This window comes from Nicotiana tomentosiformis, chromosome 9, assembly GCF_000390325.3.
Source record: "Nicotiana tomentosiformis chromosome 9, ASM39032v3, whole genome shotgun sequence".
Taxonomy (NCBI): Eukaryota; Viridiplantae; Streptophyta; class Magnoliopsida; order Solanales; family Solanaceae; genus Nicotiana; species Nicotiana tomentosiformis.
Window position 1 is genome coordinate 12,958,721 of NC_090820.1, and position 14,056 is coordinate 12,972,776.

Consider the following 14,056-nt stretch of genomic DNA (forward strand, 5'->3'; position numbering starts at 1 on the left):
TTATCAAAAATTTGACCATCGATCGAACTTTCCAAAAATCTTATATTTCCAACTTTAGCCAAAATGCGTCGAATTGACCTACGAACTTCCAAATCAAAATCCGAACACACGCCTAAGTCTGAAATCATCATACGAAGCTATTCTCATCATCACAATTTCATTCCGGGGTCGTATTTTCAAAAGTCAACCTTTTGGTCAACTTTTTCCATTTAAGCTTCAAAAAATGAGAATTGTTGTTTAAATTAAATTCTGAATCTTCCGGAAACCAAACTCGACCACACACGCGAGTCATAATACATATTACGAAGCTTCTCGGGACCTTAAGTCGCTGAACGTGGCGTTAATTCTTAAAACGACAAGTCGGGTCGTTACAATCATCGTATGGCTCAGGGTGTTCACCCGACAGATCATCTCTAATATCCTCCATGGGTGCCTCAACGCCTCCTTGCTGGGGGCCCCGTCCTCACCGACCACCACAACCACCACGACCATGTGGGATACCCTTTCCTCTCTCGCCACGCCTGCCACGTCTACCATGTTCAGGCTCCACTAGTGGCCCATGATGGTACTCCTCGGGCGGCAAAGAAGCAACAGCATATCCTAAGCGCATGTCCTCTCAGGCACATCTCAATGTGTTCGCAACAAGATCAGTAACACGACGACCAAACACGTGCAAAGCTTCCGCTCCCTCGCCTGTATGTTGTAGCATATCCAGTCCCAACTAGTTGTCACGACCCGAAATTTCCCACCGACGGGACCGTGATGGCGCTTAATATTTTACTTGCTAGGCAAGCCAATGTTAGAAAATCGTTAAACCAATTCCTTATTTCCAATCAGTAAATAACAATAACTAACTAAGATGAAATATAATAAGAGCGGAATATCGTAAAATTGTATTAATTACTACCACCCGAATCTGGAGTCACAATTCACGAGCATTCTAGAATTTACTACAAGTAATAGTCTGAAAGAGATACAATTGTCTGAATGAAAGAAAATAGTAGGACATAAAAGATAGACGGGGACTTCAAGGTCTATGAATGCCGACAGATCTACCTTGAGTCTCCGGACAGCGGACCAGTAGCAAATCTCGATCAACCTAAGCCGGTATCAAAATCTGCACAGAAAGTGCAGAGTGCAGCATCAGTACAACCGACCCCATATACTGGTAAGTGTCGAGCCTAACCTCGACGAAGTAGTGACGAGGCTAAGGCAAGGCACCTACAAATCAATCTGTACAATTTAACAGTGTATATGCAAATAACAGAAATGAAGAACTAAACAGGAAATGTCGGGAGGGGAAACATACTGAGGGGAATACAAGATAAAGAACTACAACAGAATGATCACCGGAGTAGTCAATATACCATGAATCAACAGTAATAGTGAATACAGTAAGGAAAAATGCACGGCATCACTCTTCGTACTTTTACTCTCAATCTAACCATAAAATTAATAGAAACGACACGGCATCACCCTTCATGCTTTTACTCTCATATAATGGCATGGCATCACCCTTTGTGCATCAACACTCACAATATGGCACGGCATCACCCTTCGTACATTAACACTCACAATATGGCACGGCATCACCCTTCGTGCATTAACACTCACAATATGGCACGACATCACCCTTCGTGCATTAACACTCTCCCTTACCATATGCATAAATAACAACAGGGAGATAGAATAACAAGTACAAACCTTACTTCAATATTTGGTTCCATAATATAAATCTCAACTTTGAAATAAAAACTCAATTATCACTAGAAAATCCGTAAACATGATAAGAACGATAAATTGAACAATACTAGCATAAAACGTAGCAATTTGACATAGGAAAATACAATATAAGAAAAACAGAAAAACATGGAAAAACAGGTAAATTTGGCGGCGCATAAGTACTCGTCACCTCACATATACGCCGCTCACTTGGATTTCACTTAGCAAGTAATCTAAGGTTCCTAATTCCCTCAAGTTAGGGTTATACACAACACTTACCTCTCTCCGAAAGCCACTTAATTCTCAATCACAGCTTTTCCTTTGGAATTCACCTCCAAACCACTCGTATCTATTCAAAAATGACTCAATAATATCAAATATTGCTAAAGGATTCAATTATATTGCATAAATTAAATTTCCCAAATTTTTCTCCAAAAAGTCAAAAAATTGACCCCGAACCCGCTTGGTCAAAACTCGAGGTTCGGACCAAAATCCTTTTACCCATTCACCCCCAAGCCCGAATATGTAATTAGTTTTGGAATCCGACCGCAAATTGAGGTCTAAATTCCCAAATTTCCGAAATCCCTAGTTTCTACCCTAACCCCTAATTCTACCATGAAAACTCTAGATTTTAGGTTAAAAATTCAAGAAATGTAATGGGTAATTGAAAGAAAATGGTTTAGAATCACTTACCAACAATTTGGGGAAGAAATGACTCTTGAAAAATCGCCTCTTACCTTTTGGTTTTTGAGAAAAATGAATTTTTGGCTAAAATCCAATTTTTGGGTTCTGTTAAGTGCTAGGCGACAGTGTTCATCGCATTCGCGAGAGCACTGTCGCGTTCGCGAAGTGTATGGGCTGCCAAGCCTTCGCGTTTGCGAGAAAGTGATCGCGTTCGTGTAGGCTACCCTTCCCTGGTATTCGCGTTCGCGACTCATTGTTCGCGTTCGCGATGAAGAAAAGGTTGTCTGCCCCTCCCCAGTGCCTAACGCTACGCGTTCGCGATGGGCTTGTCGCATTCGCGGAGGGTAACGCCCCCATCGCTTCGCGTTTGCGACCAAGCCTTTGCATTCGCGAAGAAGAAATCCTCAGCTGCCCAGTTTACTCTTCGCGTTCGCGAGAGTACCTTTGCGAACGTGAAAAAGGACATGCCAGAACACACACTCTGCAGAAAAACCAGATTTTCAAAGTCCAAAACATCTCGTGGCCTATCCGAAACTCACCCGAGCCCTCGAGGCTCCAAACCAAACATCCACACAAGTCTAAAAACATCATGCGAACTGGTTCGCCCGATCAAATTGCCAATATAACACATAGAATTCCGAATTTAGCACCAAATCGAATGAAATTCTCAAGAACACTTTAAAATTTTTATTTTCTTAACTGGACGTCCGAATCACGTCAAACCAACTCCGTTTCTCACCAAATTTCGCAGACAAGTCTTAAATATCATAATGAACTTGTACCGGGTTCCGGAACTAGAATACGGACTCGACACTAACAATGCCAAACATCAATCAATTCTTAAAAATAATTAATTTTCAAACTTTTAATTTTCATCAAAAATTCATAACTCAAGCTAGGGACCTCCGAATTCGATTCTGGGCATACGCCCAGGTCCTATAATTCGATACAGACCCACCGAGACCATCAAAATATAGATCCGGTCCCATTTACCAAAAATATTGATCGAAGTCAACTAAAATTAACTTTTAAGGCAAAAATTCTTATTTTCATTAGTTTTCAACATAAAAGCTTTCTGGAAACCTGCCCTGACTGCGCACGCAAATCGAGGAGGGTAAAAATGAGATTTTTAAGGCTTAAGAGCGCAGATTCGAGTTCTAAATCATAAGATGACCTTGTGGGTCATCACACTTGTAGAACTGGTGTAAGCCAATACCATGCATAACATATACAATATTAATTACGGAAGGATAATGTAACTTTATAAGTAAGTATAACAAATAACATACCAGTGCCTCATGCCTCCCGGCGTATGGAATGTACCGACCACCAGTGCCATGAACGGGATTCCCGATGAGAAGTCGGGTAACGCTGCGATACCAACCCATGTACTCATGCTCGCCCTCCATACGGTCAGGTGGAGGGTATGGAAAAATCAGGCCATACCTCTGGTCCCAAACCTCAATCAGGGCCTTTAGCCAGTCCAAGTATGTCTGGTTAACCTAGCAACGATCATCCCACTGGTAATGTGTCATGTGCCAAGTGGGTGGAATATGTATAAGCTGTGGGCGACCAAATTGGCTAAGGACTAGCTCGGTGGCATGATGCTCGACTATATCGAGACATATCAATGGGACAGAAGAGCTCCACATAGCTCGACCGCGGGAGCAATAATTCGGCAATCCAGCTATGAGCACGTCATTGTATGGCCTCCATACGGACTATTTATTAAAAACAATAATCGTGAGTAAACGTAACACATATCAAGCCAATCCAAGTAAACTTAAGTATATATGTACCTGCGCGCCTTCAAGTAAATCCAACAAATCCCTGTAATAAGGGAGATGATGTCGAGCCTCGACCTGGCGGGCGTAGCCTCGCCTATCAAACCACCTCCAAGCTAAAGGTAGAAACAGTGGAGGTGGTGCATTCGGAGCTATCGGTGGCAGAGATGGCTGGAACTGCAGGAACCGCTCCCATGCCCAAACCTAATATAGATTGTGAACGTAAAATTTAAGGCATTTTTTACTATGTATGTTATAATCATGAAAAGAATTGACTATGTTTTCACCTGCAGCAGTGTAAAAATCCGGCAACGTCTCTCTGGGTGTCCATACATGCCCGACACATATGCCTATACAGGTAAGCTAGAACAGCTGCACCCCAGCTGTAACCAGATAAATCATCTAGCCACTCCATATGATGTAGAAATCGCAAGCTGACTTGGTTTCTCAAAGTGTTCGGGAACAGTATACCACCAAACATTAGCAGTAGTAACGGTATCGTGTGCCGGTGGGTAGATGAAACGTTTCTGGGATGACTCGAAAAGAACCTCCACGTCCTCAAGCGTGATAGTAGCCTCGCCGACGGGTAGATAAAACATGTGCGTCTCCGGTCGCCACCGCTCTATCATATCTATGATCAACTCCTAGTCGAACTGCAACCGACCGATCTCTATGATCCTGTAGAAACCTGTACCCTGAGGGCGTCTAACTATACAGGGATGCAGTGGGTGATCCCTAATGAACTCCCACATATCGTCTATACGTCTGGGGCAGAATGTCTGGGACAGACACTGCCCATCCCAGATGTGTGAAGACCTATGATTGCCCTGTAGCAATAGTAGCTCTCGAGATGCAGGTCCGGGATGCATAAGGGGAACCTCCATGACGATGTTTGTAAATTGAACAATATTAATTAAAGTATTTTTCTATTTAATTGTTTAACATCTTTAAATATATTGCAATATCTTTTATATTAATATTTAATCTATATTGTTTCTATATTATTACTTAGGTTGATACATTTTCTATATTATTATTTTATATGTTAGTTTCTTACATTATTTTATATGTTAATTTATTATTTTATATGTTTGTTTTTTACTCAACTATTTTTGGGTATAATTTAATTAAGTAATTAATTTGCATAACTATACATGATATAATTAATAAGTATTCATATAAAAATACTTAGTTTGACAAATTTTTTATATTGTTGTTTTTATGTTATTTTCTTACATTTGTTGACTAAAATTCGGGAGGGTTTGTGTTTGAACTATCATCTCTTTTTTTTCCAGATATTTTTAGGGTTAAAAGAGAATTAAATGATTAATTTCAATAACTAAAAAGATAAGTAAGTAATTATCCATATAACAAACACTTAGGTTGATAAATTTTCTATATTAATATTTCATATGTTAGTTTCCAACATTTTTCTACTAAATATTTGCATGGTTTTGTTTGAACTATCATCATTTTTAATTTATTTTTGAATTATAAAAGAATTATATATTAAAATTCATAAGTAATCAAGATATATTCAATAATTGATCATATAAAAAATAGGCAAAATACATAAGTTGCCACCTGACCTATGGCCCAAATTTCCCTTACACACTTTCTGTGGACGATAATATTATTATACACGCAACCTTTTTAAAGTGTATCGAGTACACACCTCTTTTGTACTAGATACATGATTGTACTGGATACACTTTAGAAAGGTTGCGTGTGTAATATTATTATCTTCCATAGAAAGTGTGTAAGGAGGATTTGGGCTATAGGTCAGGTGGCAACTTATGTAATTTCCCTAAACAATACTGCAAACTTAATAGTAAATAATATTGAATTTGCTTCATTCGTAACGATTTATTTGTTAACTGTCATATTTTGCCCAAATTTCCTGCCAATTGATTATTTTATGATTTTTATCTAATATTTGATAATTATCTACTGATACATTAAATCCATTATTGATCCGAGTTTGTTAAGGAGAGCATGTAGTTTTTATTCTACACAGTGGAATCTTAAAGAGCACTAAAGTAACACTACTCTAAATGGCCATAAACAAAGTCAATTACTATAAGCTAAAATTTATGATCAGTTTTACTATGCTAAATGGCACTACATAACAATTAAGGGCACAACATTACATTAAAGGGCACTAAACAATAATAAAATTACATATTAATATACGTAAAATAATAAAATCACATATAACAATAATTATTCATAAAATAACAATATATCTTTTTTACTAATTTTTTAGCACATAAATAAACTAATCGAGATAAAAACCAAAAAATTAATTAAATAACTAATAAACCACAGTAAAAAAATAACTAATAAAAAAATAACTAATAAGCATTTTATATACATGAGTTTTACCAAAAAGTAAGTCGGAATACCTCGATTTAAAGTTTTTTGAAATGTGAAAAATTGATTATTTGGGAGCCAAAACGCGCAATAGACGAGATCTACTACACGACAACGCCTTTGAACCAATGTGAGCTTGCTAAAATACGGAGAAGACACAATTTTTGGGGGACGGGTGGGCTCCAATGGAGTTTTTGGTTAAAAAATGGGGGGGGGGGGGGGGGACCGTTTCTTGTTTTTCTTCTTCTGTCTGGTTGGGGAAGGAGAATGGCCGTTTTTTTATATAGGTATAGAGCAAATATAGGAGGCGTTATAGTATAGCGCCTCCTGCATATGCTCTATACCTTTCGTCAATTTGAAGTTCAAATTTAGCGGATGTATTGACCACGCTATACCTTAACGGACAAACGTATCGTTAAGGTGCCGGTAATATATAGCACGGTGAATAACCGCGTTATATATAAAATAGTACTCAAATATTTGTTTTACCTCTTTTTGTGCTTTGAGTCAAAAAAGACAATATTTTAGTAATGCTCAAGACAAGACCATACGAGAAATTAAACAACAAGCACCAATCAAATGACCCCCCCCCCCCCCACCATTAATGGTCAAAAACCAAGACTATGAGAAAACAACAAAGAATTTTGGTATATAAACTTCTTATTGTTATGAAATAAAAGCAATTTAGTAAACCATGAACAAGAACTAGATATAGAGAGAAAGAAGAGATTTTCTTCTTCAATTGTGTGTATTTTTCTATCTATTACAAGGCCTTTATATAGGCATGAAAAGTGAAGAAAAATATATCATTGAATATGTCATTAAGCATTTGAGCTGAAGATCATGGAGGAAGAGTATACATCCACCATAATTTGATCATGGAGGTAGAGTAGACATCCACCATAATTTAATTTTTCTTATAACACTCCCCTTGGATGCCCATAGATAATGTGCCTCGTTAAAACTTTATTAGGAAAAACTTTAGGGGGATATAGTATTGCAATTACAGGTTATAAGTGGTTAAACCTATGGACATGATCTCTAGGTGATTTACGCAGTGGTTGGTAGTGATAACCATTGGAAATACTCAAAATTACTAAGTTTGATCCTATGGGCATGCTTTCTAATAGTGGCATTGCTAAGCAATGAAACAATGTTTGGAAAGTTCAGCATTAACACTTTAGAGCGAGTAGTAATACCCTATAGGCAGGATTTCTAACGATTAACGATTGCAGCAGATATTTCTTATACTTAGTTCCTATAGGAATGTTTTCTAAGTGAGCAGTATGATAACAATAGAAAATCAACCAATTAAAGTCCTATAGGCAGGATTCTGGATGAAGATCAGTAGAACATAAGCTAGTATAATCCTATAGGCATGGTATCTAATGAATATGATGCAGTTATGCAAATTGAAAGAATGGTCATTGGCATTTTTTTTATTTTGTATAGGCATGTTGTTTAGCAGTAGACATAGGAATAAATAAAGTACTTATGCTTTGATGGTAGGCAAGTTGTGTGTGTGTGTGTGTGATTTTCCTAATGGCATAATTTCTACCAGTGCACATGGAAATTGAATGGCATATATATAGTAGGTTGGGTAACAAGTAGATCATACGAACCCCATAGGCATGTTTTTTACCCTTTTATGCAACATTAGAGTATACCTGTTTTCCCCAATTTCACTAACACCCCAATTGTTTATTACAAAATTATTACAAACCCAATGATGAATGTAATTACAAATTATTATACAAGCAATAACAGTACGCCTATAGCAGTCCCAAAAGGAGATATCCAGTATTGCCTGGGCCTTCAACAAACTCTTTCTTCACTAATAGCATACCCAAATCCCAACAGGGGACTATATTTATCAGCACAACCAAGAAACCATAGAGAAACTCAAACCAAACCAAACAGCCACAGATTGATCATATGACCCAAACATTGAATCACACAGAAATCACTTAAACAACCCAGTTTGTATATTCAGTAGATAGAATGAGGAAAGAACTGAGTGTCAGAGACAACTAAGGTCTCAGTAGTAAAGAGAATGGTCAAAGAACCCCAAATCCTAGTGTGTCAGAGTTCACAAGGGTCTCAAATGGACCCCGGGCAGTGCTTACACTAGGGAGGTCAATAGAGAGAGTCTTACTGGCCTTGACTTATAGCCGACCAAGAATGATAGATTCAGAATAGTGTAGGCAACAAATGAGAGTGAGACAACATGGTTAAGGGAGAGAATTTGAAGAGATGCACTTGTATTTTAGAAAGCAGACATAGCAAAGTTATCTAAAACACAGAACATACTAGTCAAGAAGGTCAACAAGACTTATAGGCAGGTTGCTATTACAGGTTTAATACTTAGCAAGAAGTAACATATTGGCAGAAAACATATTGAGATAAAAGAGGAGAGTCAAGGTTCCTCATATTACAATATTAACATACAAAGATGCATAATACCAAACAAGTCCGAGTAAGGCACTAACTTAAAGGGTTAAAGCCTAAGGGTCCAAATCATGTTGAATATCCTTCACAACACCAGAAAGCAGACATGCCAATTTATCACTAAGACAAACAGTCTCAAATATTATAAGGAAACACAGATTAAGATAGCCACTCTAAAGTTTCAAATACTCACTAAAGAGGTATGGAATTAAGTAAGCCAAAGACATGATGAGCGATACAAAAGCAGGGGAGCAAGTCACTTATTATAACACATTACAAATGTGAGGCAATCATTGCATGAATTCAAAGTAGAGTAGGAAAGCAAACTCATGTCAAACAGTAATGTAGACATTCAAGTACCAATACATTAGGCTAAATGAACTTAAGAGAGTCTAAATTATTCAGGTGAAGCATATTCAAATAACATATCTCCAAAACTCGAGATTTTAAGTAAAAGGCCAAATGCTAAAGAGGTTCAAATCAGAATACGAGGCAATGCTAGTAAAATTATACATAGAGATGGTCTAAGAGCACATTTAGGTCATGAAAGTCAGAGGCGTGAATATGCAGAACATGAACACAGAAGAATGAAACCGTAAAGCCAAGGGACTTACTAGTTATCAGTTGAATAAACAAACAACAAGAAAGAACAAATTCCATAGTGCTCTGGATGTCAACAGAGAGCAAGAACCCAGATTCTTAGTGCGTTAGAGTTTTCAAGGGCTTCAAATGAAGACTTGGCAGTGCTCGCACCAAGAAAAGTTAAAAAATGAATCTCGATGGCCTTGGCTTTCAGCCGGCCAAGAATTAGAGTATAGAACAAGAGAATAAGAGAACAATAGAGTAATAGCTTCAATTTTTAGTGAATCTAAGTGATTAAAAGTCTCTTTCAAAGGGGAAGGGGGGAGGGGGTTATATAGTAGTAGAAATCAAACAAACAAATAAGGAAAACAATCAATCAAACATAAATATGGAAAGAAAGTACCACATGCTATCGGTAATGGAACGGGTAAAAGGAAAAGTATAGAATTCTGAACCCTAATTCGACAGAAATCAGGGAATAGACCAAAGATTTTGGTGAATCGTCTTCATATCGCCTTGTCATGAATGTATATAGACGGAATACCGTCTAGATCTTGAAGATTGAAGACGGTTTTCACATGATTCACGCCTGGTACATGACAAAAATAGGCAAGTACTAAGTGATATCAAAATCGTGTAAGTAACACCGAGATGGAGCATATATGGAAGGCAAATTGTGGAGAGATTCCATATTAGAACTGGAGTTGGGAGATTTAGAAGAGGCGACTGCTAGGGTTTCAGAGGAGAAGAGAGAACAGATGTAGGGAAATGGAGCGGCGGTCTTTAGGGAAATGAGGATTAGGGTTAGAGGTTTGGGTAATTAAAAGGGGTTAGTTTATTAGGGGTCGTTGATCATTTAAGATCAACGTCCAAGATCAGATATGGAATGGGCGGGTCAAGTGAACGGGTCTCTGGCCGGGTTAAATTATAGGGTTATTAGATTGGGCTGCTGAGGTGAATGGGCTAAGTGTTTGGGCCACAATTGGTCCTAAAATTAGCCTAAACATTGTGCCAGTTTTTAAATAGAAGATTAAAAGGAAAATAATTTAATAAAATAGTTAAATAAATATATAAAAATACTATTTATGCAAATTAATACTTTAAAACAATACTAGAAAATTATAAAAAATGTAAGATATTATTTTGACCTTGAATAAAATGACAAATGCAATAAAAATACAAATATAGGCTATTATTGCAAAATTGTGCAAATAGCTAAAAAAAACAATACTATTGTAATTATATTAAATGAAGTAAAAGTATTTGAAACATGTATTATAGGTTCAAACAATAATTTTAGATAATTAAGTTATCACAAAATAATTTGAATGAGTAATTAATAAATATTCAAGTAATTTAAATGCAAGAAAATCGATAAGTTCTAAAAATTATGAAAAATTATAGACAATTCTTGTATAGATTTTGTAAACTAAATAATGATGCAAAATGATGTTTTGAAAGATATATATACCATTTGAGAAAATATGAGAGCAAATTGGGTATCAACAGACACCGTACAAATAATGCCGCCAAATCTTCAAGGCATGAACAATAGCTGCTAGTTCAAGGTCGTGGACCGGATAATTTTTCTCATGTACCTTTAACTGTCTGGACGCATAGGCAATTACCCTACCGCCTTGCATCAACACTTCGCCGAGACTAATGTGCGACGCATCACAATACACAGTATAAGACCCTGAACCTATAGGCAATATCAATATTGGGATTGTAGTCAAAGTTGTCTTGTGCTTTTGAAAGCTCTCCTCACATTCCTCGGTCCACCTGAACTGAGCACCCTTCTAGGTCAATTCGGTCACAGGTGCAACAATAGAAGAGAAACCCTATACAAATCGGCAATAATACCCCGCCAAGCCAAGAAAACTCCGAATCTCTGTAGCTGAGGACGGTCTGGACCAACTCTGCACTGTCTCAATCTTCTTTGGATCTACCTTGATCCCCTCACAAGATACTAAATGACCCAAGAATGCCATTGAATCAAGCCAGAATTCACATTTTGAAAATTTTGCATATAACTTCTTTTCTCTCAAAGTCTGAAGCACAGTCCTCATGTGCTGCTCATGATCTTCACGGCTCCAGGAATACACCAGGATGTCTTCAATAAACAGAATGACGAATGAGTCAAGATAGGGATGAAATACACTATTCATCAAGTGCATGAATGTTGTTGGGGCATTGGTCAGCCCAAAAGACATCACAAGGAACTTGTAATGACCATACCGAGTCCTGAAAGCAGTCTTCGGGATATCTGGCTCCCGAATCTTCAGCTGGTTATAGCCTGAACGCACAATTTTCAGGAACACCCTAGCACCCTGAAACTGATCAAATAGGTCATTAATATGTGGCAATGGATACATGTTCTTCATTGTAACCTTGTTCAACTGGCAGTAATCAATACACATGCGCATAGAACCATTCTTCTTCTTCACAAATAAGACAGGAGCACCCCAAGGCAATACACTGGGCCGAACAAAACCCTTATCAAGCAGCTCATGTAACTGCTCTTTTAATTCCTTCAATTCTGCTGGGGCCATACGATATGGTGGAATAGAAATAGGCTGAGTGCCCGGTAACAAATCAATGCCAAAGTCAATATCCCTGTCGGGTGGCATACCCGGAAGATCAGCTGGAAATACATCGGGAAAGTCCCTTACTACCAGAACTGACTCCATGGTAGGAGTATCAACACTAACATCTCTCACATAGGCCAGATACGCATCACATCCCTTCTCAACCATTCGCTGAGCCTTAAGAAATGAAACAACCATGCTAGGAACATGATCTAAGGTACCTCTCCACTCTAGCTGCGGTAGACCTGGCATAGCCAACGTCACCATCTTGGCATAACAATCAAGGATAGCGTGATAGGGGATAACCAGTCCATGCCCAAAATAATATCAAAATCCACCATACTGAGCAATAATAAATCAGCTCTGGTCTCAAAACCACTGATAACAATCAAACACGATTGATACACACGGTCAACAATAATAGAATCACCTACGGGTGTAGATACATAAACAGAAGAACTCAAAAAATCATGAAATACGCCCAAATACGAGGCAAAATAAGATGACACATAAGAATAAGAGCCTGGATCAAATAAGACTGATGCATCTCTACGACAGACCAGAACAATACGTGTGATAATAGAATCGGATGCAAGTGCCTCCGTCCTAGTAGGAAGAGAGTAATATCTGGCATGGCCTCCCTCTCTACGGTTACCTCTACCTGTCTGACCTCCACCTTTAGCTGGTTGTGCAGGTGGAGTAGCAACTGGTGCACTAATCATGGCCTGACAAGCCTGAGGGCCATGTGGAATAGGTGGGGCCTGAGAGATCTGTGGAGGTGCACCCCTCCTAAGTCTAGGGAAATCCCACATTATATGGCGAGTGTCACCATACTCAAAACAAATCCTCGGAGGACGTGGCTGCTGGGACTGGCTCGGGCCTGATCGACTTAACTGACCGCTGAAAGCACCCCCATGCAGGAGGTACAATCGACACTAGCGATGCATAATATGGAACTTGAGGTCGGGAGTAGACGGAGTACCGCTGGCAGCTGGAAGTGTTGAATGAATAGGACGACCCACATAGCCTCTACCATGACGGGCTGCAGCTGGGGCACGAGAATTATTATATGTGCTAGAATCTCAAGGTCTCTTAGTTTCCTTCTCTTCTCTCTCCCGGATTTGCATAACCTCTAATCTCCTAGCAATTGACACCACCTATTGGTATGCGATGTCCAACTCCAGTCTCGGGCCATACTGAATCTGATACTAGGGTGGAGCCCCTCAATAAATTGACGGGCCCGCTCTCGAACAGTAGCTACCAAGGATGGTGCATGCCTAGCCAAATCACTAAATCGGACTGCATACTCTTACACGATCATAGAACCCTAGCACAACTGCTCAAACTCCGTGCGCCATGCATCTCTGAGACTTTGGGTAACATACTACCTCTGGAACATATCTGAAAACTAAGTCCAAGTGAGTGAAGTTGCCTCAGCCGAACTATCCAACTCGTATGATCGCCACCACTGGTAGGCCGCTTCTCTAAGCTGGAATATCATGAAAGGGACCCCACTAGTCTCCGCAATGCCCATAGTATAGAGGATACGGTCACACTCCTCAAGAAAACCCTAGACATCCTCTGACGCCAAGCCACTAAAGGTAGGATAGTGGTACCTTTTGTACCTCTCGAGCCTGAGCTGCTCTCCCTCTGAAATTGCTACCCTAACCTCGGGCCTGGTATAACCTCTGAGGCATGGTCAACTTAGGCCCGTGGCTTTGGGGTATATGCGGCGGGAGTCTGTGCTCCTTCCACGGCCTGAGATATGGCAGGAGCAAGTGGAATCAACCCTGTCTAAGCTAGAGTGCCAAACATGCTTAAAACCTGGGCAAGAGTCTCCTGAAGTGCAGGAGTAGTAACAAGCATCTCAGGTGC

The 14,056-nt window shown here is 39.0% G+C and overlaps 1 long non-coding RNA gene across 1 annotated transcript; it reads right to left on the bottom strand.

The window, feature by feature from the left end:
• Positions 1-915: 915 nt before the first annotated feature.
• LOC104090071 (uncharacterized) lies at positions 916-5,240 on the bottom strand. The gene is made up of 4 exons (XR_011411238.1): positions 4,478-5,240; positions 4,206-4,394; positions 3,696-4,127; positions 916-1,117 (listed from the first exon to the last, which is right to left on the bottom strand). It is a non-coding gene; the product is annotated as an uncharacterized lncRNA (long non-coding RNA).
• Positions 5,241-14,056: the final 8,816 nt, after the last annotated feature.